Source organism: Gavialis gangeticus, unplaced genomic scaffold (genome assembly GCF_001723915.1).
Source record: "Gavialis gangeticus isolate Ggan-Ray unplaced genomic scaffold, GavGan_comp1, whole genome shotgun sequence".
Classification (NCBI taxonomy): Eukaryota; Metazoa; Chordata; order Crocodylia; family Gavialidae; genus Gavialis; species Gavialis gangeticus.
This window is the reverse complement of record NW_017729011.1, coordinates 24,283,186-24,290,913: the sequence shown is the minus strand read 5'-3', so window position 1 is coordinate 24,290,913 and position 7,728 is coordinate 24,283,186. Positions and strand designations below refer to the sequence as shown.

General features: G+C 44.4%; 1 protein-coding gene across 4 annotated transcripts in view; it reads left to right on the top strand.

The window, feature by feature from the left end:
* Positions 1–7,728, top strand: part of DENND1A (DENN domain containing 1A) — a 344,343-nt gene that overhangs the window by 289,925 nt on the left and 46,690 nt on the right. The window lies entirely within an intron of this gene.

Genomic DNA, 7,728 nt, shown 5'->3' with positions numbered 1-7,728 from the left:
TTTTTTTTTTTTTTTTTTTTTTTTTTAAGAACTGTAATCTGTATTTCAGTATTGACAGTTGAGCTTCATGTACTGGCTATACTTACATTTCTGGCAATATGTGTACAGAATTAGCCAGTTTTATAGAAGCTAATTATTTAGAGAATGTTATATTACATCTTTAAAATCATCCTAGAAAAACATGTAGTATTCACCATCAGCTAGGCAGCATGCTCACATGATTAGGTTTTTTGTGAAAGAGGTTTATTTTATTATCACTTTATTCCCTTTCTCCTAAGTTCTTGATCTTTTCACTATTTTTATCTGAAGTTCATTAGAGTGCAAATTGAGTAGCCATTTTCTTTTAAGGACAAATGTTAAATTAATATGATTAAAACACGGTGTGTTGTCAGAACATGGAAGTTTGAAACGACAGCCATGCACGTTTTTAGGTAAACAATATTAATAGAAGCAAAGCGTTATATCTAGCATATTAGCATAACTAAATTGCTCACCATTTAGGTATTAATTCATGTCTACATAGTCCTAAGAGACGATCATTTTTCAGAGTATCCTGTTTTCAGTTTTCCTTTTCCCTTATTTTACTATTTGTTTTCATGGTTTTAGAACTTTTTCTATTGTGCCAAGTGCAAGTAGCTGGGGATATTTTAAACAGATACTATTGCAATTAAATGATAACAGTTGTGATTTATTTTTCATTTATTTTTTGGTCTAGTACTATTGAGGGGGACTGGGGCTGCTGAAGGAACGTAGCTGTCTAGCTCCAGTAGCAGAACATTTCCTTTCATTAAAAACATTCAGAAATCTAGGCCAGGCTTAATGTTTTTTGTTTGGGAAGATTTTCCACTTTTAGATTTGCATGAAGGGTGGATAATCCAGGCGCTTTGGTAGGTTTAAAAAAACAAAAGATAATCAGGTGGAAAGTACGTACCCAAAGTCATGTTTTTTTTAATGATCACTTTCAAATTTTTTAATGATTGCTTTTGCTCTGTCAAAAGCAACACGCGTCAGCTGTAGTGAACCATTGGCTGGGCTGAAAGGCTCACTTGCTAAATGCTTATTACTGTCATTACATTACAAATGTCAGATTCCAAAAAATTATTTAACTTGGCAGTTGTAGAGCTATCTTGCTTACAGCCTTTGTCCTTCCACAGATCCTTCCTCTGGTGATAGCCCCGCACCAAACAGAAAATGAAACAGTTCTTTCTTTCAAATGCGAAGAGGTATTCAGGTTTAAGAAATATAAATTAAGGCTTTGAAAAAAAAAACAATCAACCCCATAGCTTTTACTATTTAGACAGAAGATGGGTTCTAACCAGTGATTAAAGGAGGCTATTTTAATGTCACTTTTAACTGTGTAGAATAAGGGAGCAGGGGGACAATTAAAAAGCCACGAGAATTCTGCAGTAAGATACGTTTGTGCATTCACGGGTCTTATAAACTGGGGAGGATGAAAGAGGCTTTTTTCTCATTGTCACTTGCTTTCCATGTCTGCTAGTATTATGCTAGTGTATATGGTGAAGGGGGAATTTTTTAAAATGCATGCATGCGGATTAGGGTCAAGCCCTGTGTATCAGTAATGCAGTTGGCTCGTCCATACCACTGCAGCGCGAGAGCCTACCAACAGCAGCGAGATGCCTTAATTGAGACATGCTGTCAAAGTGACAAACACATTTGCATACAGTCTATTTATTTTCGTTGGAAAGGTCTGCAGTCTGCTGTTGGTTGAACATTCTTAATCAGCTCGCTGTAAGTGAGCCGGCAGCTAGCTGTCCTATGCTAGGTGCTTCTCTTCATTACATGACAGATTAGCTAAAGGGGGATGGGCTAGGGAGCCAGCAGCAACCTTTAATTTTAACTCATTATATCTCATCCTATTGTAAGTTGGGTTCTCGTATTTCCTGGTTGGGTTTTGTGTCCATAGTAGCATTTATTAAATTGAAAAACACAAGCAAAACATCCTAAGAAGGATAGATATTAAATGTTCGACTGCTGAGTTCAGTTTTTATATACATATATTGTACTGGTCTCTAGGTTTTAACTGCATTCAGCTTTGTAGCATGGTGATTTTTTTAAAACGGGCTCATCTGGCTTCGTGGCTCCCGGTCAGGCCTTGCGGGGCAGCAGTGGGAGAGGTGTTTAGTCTGGGTGGAGCTTCCACTTATAATGCTGATTTCTGCTCCTGTAAATGCTCAGAGGTTGTGGGAGTGCCCTTGGGTGGGCATCAGACAGTACCCAGCAATCCTGCCACGTGAAGGGAGGCCTGTAACCTGGGTGAGGCCCTGGCACTACAGCAGTGCTTTAAAACAAAATATTAATGAGAAAAATATTCCACGAGGCAAGGCAAGTTGAGGTAACCGATTTGCAGCCTGTCCTCTGCTTCTGCCTTGCATGGCTTTTCCATGTGCTTCTTTGACCTTCGCCCCAGGTCACTTGGGTAAAAGGAGGAAGGAGCTGATGTGCATGAGGTCAGACAGCTATCTACTGTGCAGCTGTGGCAATGGCTATACAGTTTTTGGCCAGGGGGGTTCAAGAGAAATGATTTTAGAAACTAGCAGGTACATTTAAGAAGCTGCAGTTTTACCTGACTCCTTCAGCTAATGAAGACCATGTGATAGAAGATGCCCTGCTGCAGAAAACTTTCTCTGCCAAAGGCTTGTTTTTGCTACTGCACAAGTCTTTGTTGCTTGCTTTCTTCTGCACCCTGAATACGACTTACTTGACTGCAGCGTACAGTCCAGTGTGGGTGGTGTCCACCGTTGCCTTGCTGCTGGGTTGCTCGCTGCACTTGGCACTGGGGTTATGCTGGCCATGAGCCTCAATGCCCACGCGCACCTAGCACAGCCTGTGGAGCAGAGCTGATCGAGCTGTGTGCTAAGTGCAGCTTTTCTTTCCATTCCCAAGCCCTTGCTGTCCATGCAGAAGGCACAGGTTTGTCATTCACCTGCTTGGCTCATTTACAGGATAAACACTGCCAAGTGGCAGAAAGACCTGTGCACTTTTTGATTGGTGTCTTGTGACTTATCTTGTCATCTCAGATTGGGTACTGTGGCCTGTTCTCCACACGTGGCTCTATACACACAGCTGTGGTTGAACACAGAGTTGGAGTCAGTGTGGATGTGCAGTGATACAGGGCATGAATATTGGTGAAAGCCTCTGATGTGAGGCTGATGCAAAACAAAATTTCAGTTTTCTTCTTTGTGCTGGAGCAGTCATGCCTGTAGAAGTACCATTTCTTTCTCACTTGTTCGTAGCTCTCATCTTTTTACATTCAAGACAGAGCAGGAGGGTGGCTATCTGAATCCAAACGTTCCTGTAGTGGTTTTCAGATTCTGAATCTGCATTAGTGCTGCTTGAGTTGTGCGCTTTTGCTAGAGGTTTCAGCTTCCATCTCCAGTCTATTATTGATGGAGGAGCTGTAGTGATGAGGGCACCGCGTAGAGCATAATGTTAAACAGCCCCAGGGCTCTGCCACTTTGCAATTTTCATAATTGATTGATCTGCAAATAAATTAAAGTCTACGTTTCCATTTTGATTGATTTCAGAAACTATGTAGTATAAGGAGCCAATAATCTTTCTCCACCCCAGATCCACACACTCATTTGTAACTTATCTTCATGCTACGAACAGAAAACTCAATAACGCAAACCATGTCAAGAAAAGAATGCTGCAGCCACTTACTGTAGCACTCAGCATCTAAGGTAAAGCATTACATATATCCTTTTTTCATTTACCCAGACATAACCATTTCTAGGTCTCATGCACATATTTGAATAGGTCCTGTATTTATAGATAGATGTTACAGCCAAAACGGGGAGGGTGAATCTGACATCTCTCAGTATTGTGGCAGAAGAAGCCAAAAACGTGAGTAAGTGTAGTCTGACCTTCTCGATGTCTGACACGTACAGGGATCTTGGCACGAACAAAGGAACCGTTTTGTTCACACCGGAAGGTCCCTGTATTCAGACTCTAGAAAGGTGTGCAGGTTTTACCTAGGTTCTGATTACACGAATCTGCCCAACCAAAAGCTGTTCAGTTTAGTGGATAAAATGTCTATTTTATATTTACAAGTTGCTGAGAGAGTCACCTGCTTTGAAGAGAAATGCAACTTTTCCATTCTGTTGCTCAGTCAACACGATCTCTGATTAGCTACAATGTGTCTGAAGCAAAAGAAAAGAGGAGCGCGAATAAAGCTTCACTTGTAAAAACTTGTAAAAAAAGACATGTCCATCTATGCAGAGATGCAAGATGTGCAAAGCAAATTGCGTGAGAAAAGGTTTGGATAGATCACTGGTCAAAATGTGGAAGTGCAGCTATTTTGGCTTCTGCCCCAGCCCACGGTAACTAGTCACGTCCTCAGAAGGCAAGTCTTTCCTCCCACGTTGCAAATGAACTTTATGGAACAGCCACGTACAATGACCAACCTTTCACCACCCTCCTTCAGACTGGATCAGAGCTGCTCTTCTGCCCTTTTCCACCACTCGTCCCGGATGCACAGTGGGTGTTCTCTGGCCCTGAGCCTCATCTGGCACCCAGTGTTGAGTGACTGCGTTTCAGGGGCATGGGCCTGCTGAAGCGATTTAGGTCAACAAGCTGGTGTGGTGGGTCACTGGACTTCTGTCTCTGAACATTGAGCTCCAACACTTCGTCAGACTGTGGCTGAGTTGGAGATTGAACCCAGATCATTTTTTATCCCAGGGCAGTGTGTGCTGTGCAAGACCCCTCTTTTCTTCCCTGGTATGCATCCTTTAGCCTCTTGGATTGTGGTAACCTTTAATAGCCCAACTGCAAAAGGAGAGCTTACAATTTTATGGCCCAGTTGGCTGTTCTGGGGCAATAAACCCTGTGTCAACTAAGTGGCAACCATACTACAACATAAGATTCAGTGAAGTTAAAAATGAGAAGAAATGAGATTCAGGACGTTTTCACAAGCACCCAGGAAAAAATCAGAATTGGTAATGGATTCATTGTTTTCTGAATGTTTGTCTGTTACCTTTTTAGTGACTCTTCTATTTTCAGAGAAAAAAGAACAAGGGAAAATGTCCCAGCCAGCGACCAAAGGAAACTTGGTGTATATCTGGAATCACAAATATTTCTTACATGCTTATTGCTAGGATCCTGTTTGGTAATTCCAGTATAGCTGGCTGACACAAGCTTGACTTCAGTTGGAGATAGATTTGCTCAAATCCAGTGAGCCTAGGCAGAAAGCAGACTCGCTTACCCACAAACCTTGGCAGACCCTGCTCAGCTCCCGGCACCCTCCACCTCTTCAGTTCTTGCTTCTCAGAGGTCTGGGCTGCTGAGTCCTGTGCTCCGAGCTGTGCTCCTTCTTCAGTCCTGTTCATCCATGCCTGTTTATCGAGCACCTCCTAGCCTGTAGGTGCCATTCACGTCATTAAGAAACATCGCTCGACATGGAAAAGGAACGATGCTTTCCTTCTTGATGCTGATGAGCTTCTTGGTTTCCTGGCTGCAGTGCTGGTGGTTTGGGCGCACTTGCATACCAGAGGTAACGAGACTCATGCTGCTCCTACTTTTTGGTGCTAAGGTTGTTCCACAGCCTTGGTCACTGCAAGCATGGAAACATGGCATGGGCGCCCTATCTGAAGGAGCCCCTCGAAGCACCTCAGAACAAAAGCAGGGTACTTTGTGATGTACATCTGTGTGACATAAGAGGGGCCCCTACAGACCTGGTTTGCTGAAGCGTGTGCGTGGTTTTCATAGTTGGCTCCAGGTAGTGAGAGAAACGTGTCGGTGGTGAAGATACTCTGAGATCGCTGCAGCCACGAGATTCGTTCTGAATTATTTGGAAGAAACACTTGGCATCTCTCTGGCCTCCTATGTTGACTTTTAAGTCAGCAACAGGCCTTTATCGTTCCTCCAAGTGTGTTTAACTCTGCAGTATGTAGAGGCTCTTATGCCTAAAGAAGAAAGGAGGATGTGGAGGCATCTTAGAGGTTCCTTTCCCTACTGTGAGGTGCTGTTCAGCCACCATGCCACCGGCTTCCTGGCTGTTGCTGTGATAAATGCTCTGAAGGATCTTCCCCTCCAGCGTCCCCAGCAGCACAACCAGGAGGAAGCAAGCTGTATGCTTTAAATGTTGCTAAATTGTTGAGATCTTGTCTACTCTGGTGGGTCCATTAAGAGGTGATTGTCACAATTCAGTATTTCTCTGCTGTTCTTCTTGCTGGCATGTGGCACAGTACAGAAGGTTGAGTGTACCAGATATAATAAGACCGAGTTCATGGGCCAGTACAGTCAGTGTCCAGCATTCATAGAGCTGCAGGCACTTTCTTCAAGGATCAGTGTATTTTCCACCGCAAAACTGACTTTTTCTAAAGCTGCTTTGTGCAGAAGCATGTCTGTGCCAGTGTAGCTGGAGTCTCGGGCCAGGTCTTCCACTTAGCTGTTGTGAAGAGCTGCTTTCAGAAACCTTTCTGGTTCCTAGAGTTCTCTCTGATAGCGTGTCTTTTATTCAAGGACCAGATGCCCTGTGGGGCTATTACCCGAGTCCTGCACTCAAACCAGTCACCTGGATCTAGATGGAGTAGGTCCCCGGGGGGCTGGCCCCAGCTCCCTGAAAGAGCCACCCCACCTCTGAGCAAGTGGCTGACTGGCAGCGTGCACGTGGCGAGCGGTGCAGCAGGTGCATTACAGTCCAGATCAGCCCCAAGCTGATGTGCAGGTGCGTGGTCTAAGCAAACCATTGGCTGCTGGAGAAGTCTTTGGCCCATCTCCAGTCATGCATCTTTCCACAAGAAGCAAACTTTATTGGCAGGACTACTTGGTTCTGCTGCTGTCCATGACTAGACTGTTTGCTTGTCCAGCGGGATGTGTTTAATTTCTGCTGTCTGGGAGTGTGTTTCTTCTTCTTTTCAAAGGATGAAAATGAACAAAATGCAAAGGACTGTCCTGAGCACCCGTGTATTTAAGAGATTCGGTTCTGGAGTCAAACTAAGTGGAACAGATATTTTGGGGAACCAAAATGAGCTGACTTTCAGGACCAGTGGAACACATAGAAAGCTCATTTGCATTACTAAAGCAACAAATCTGTAAATCTGATGAGGGCTTCCCACTTCTCCAGACCGCTCTTCCACGGTGGACTCATTGACAGTTAAACTTTTGCAGGGCACGGCACAGGCATGGAAACTTCCAGCTTGTTCGCTGTTCTGATTGTTTAGTCAAAGGCAGCGCGCCAGCATCTTTGCTGCCCTGCATATGGCCTGCCTCTGGAGGTGCAGAGCGAGTGCTGCTGTGGTGGCAGGGCTGCCTTCTTCAAGCAGATTAAACGGCATTAGGAGGTCAGGGTGGAAAAAAAGCCCAAGCCAGCTACATTCCAGAAATGCAAAATGGGATCAGTAAGGCGAGGGGCTAGCTGAAAGAGGGATTATCTCCAGTGTAAAGGAGATCAAGTGAGGAAGGGACGAAGGCCGCTTTGCCAGACCATGTGACTCCCTTCACACCCAGGTGCATTGGAACAATAGCAGATTCCCCCTGAATCTCAGCAGGGTTTGTATTGCATTGAGGTAGAAATCAAAGGGGAAAGGGGAAAACAAGTTCACTTTCTAGCGGTTGTGCCATTGTAGCTGCGGTTACAAAAGCCAGGCTCTTGTGTCCTCCCTCCCCCATGCCACTCCCAGCGTCTCTAATGGGATAGGCATCTTCATTAGGGAAGCATGCTTACATACCCCTCCCCCCAGTAAGGGGCAAGTTTGGGAGGGGTGGTGC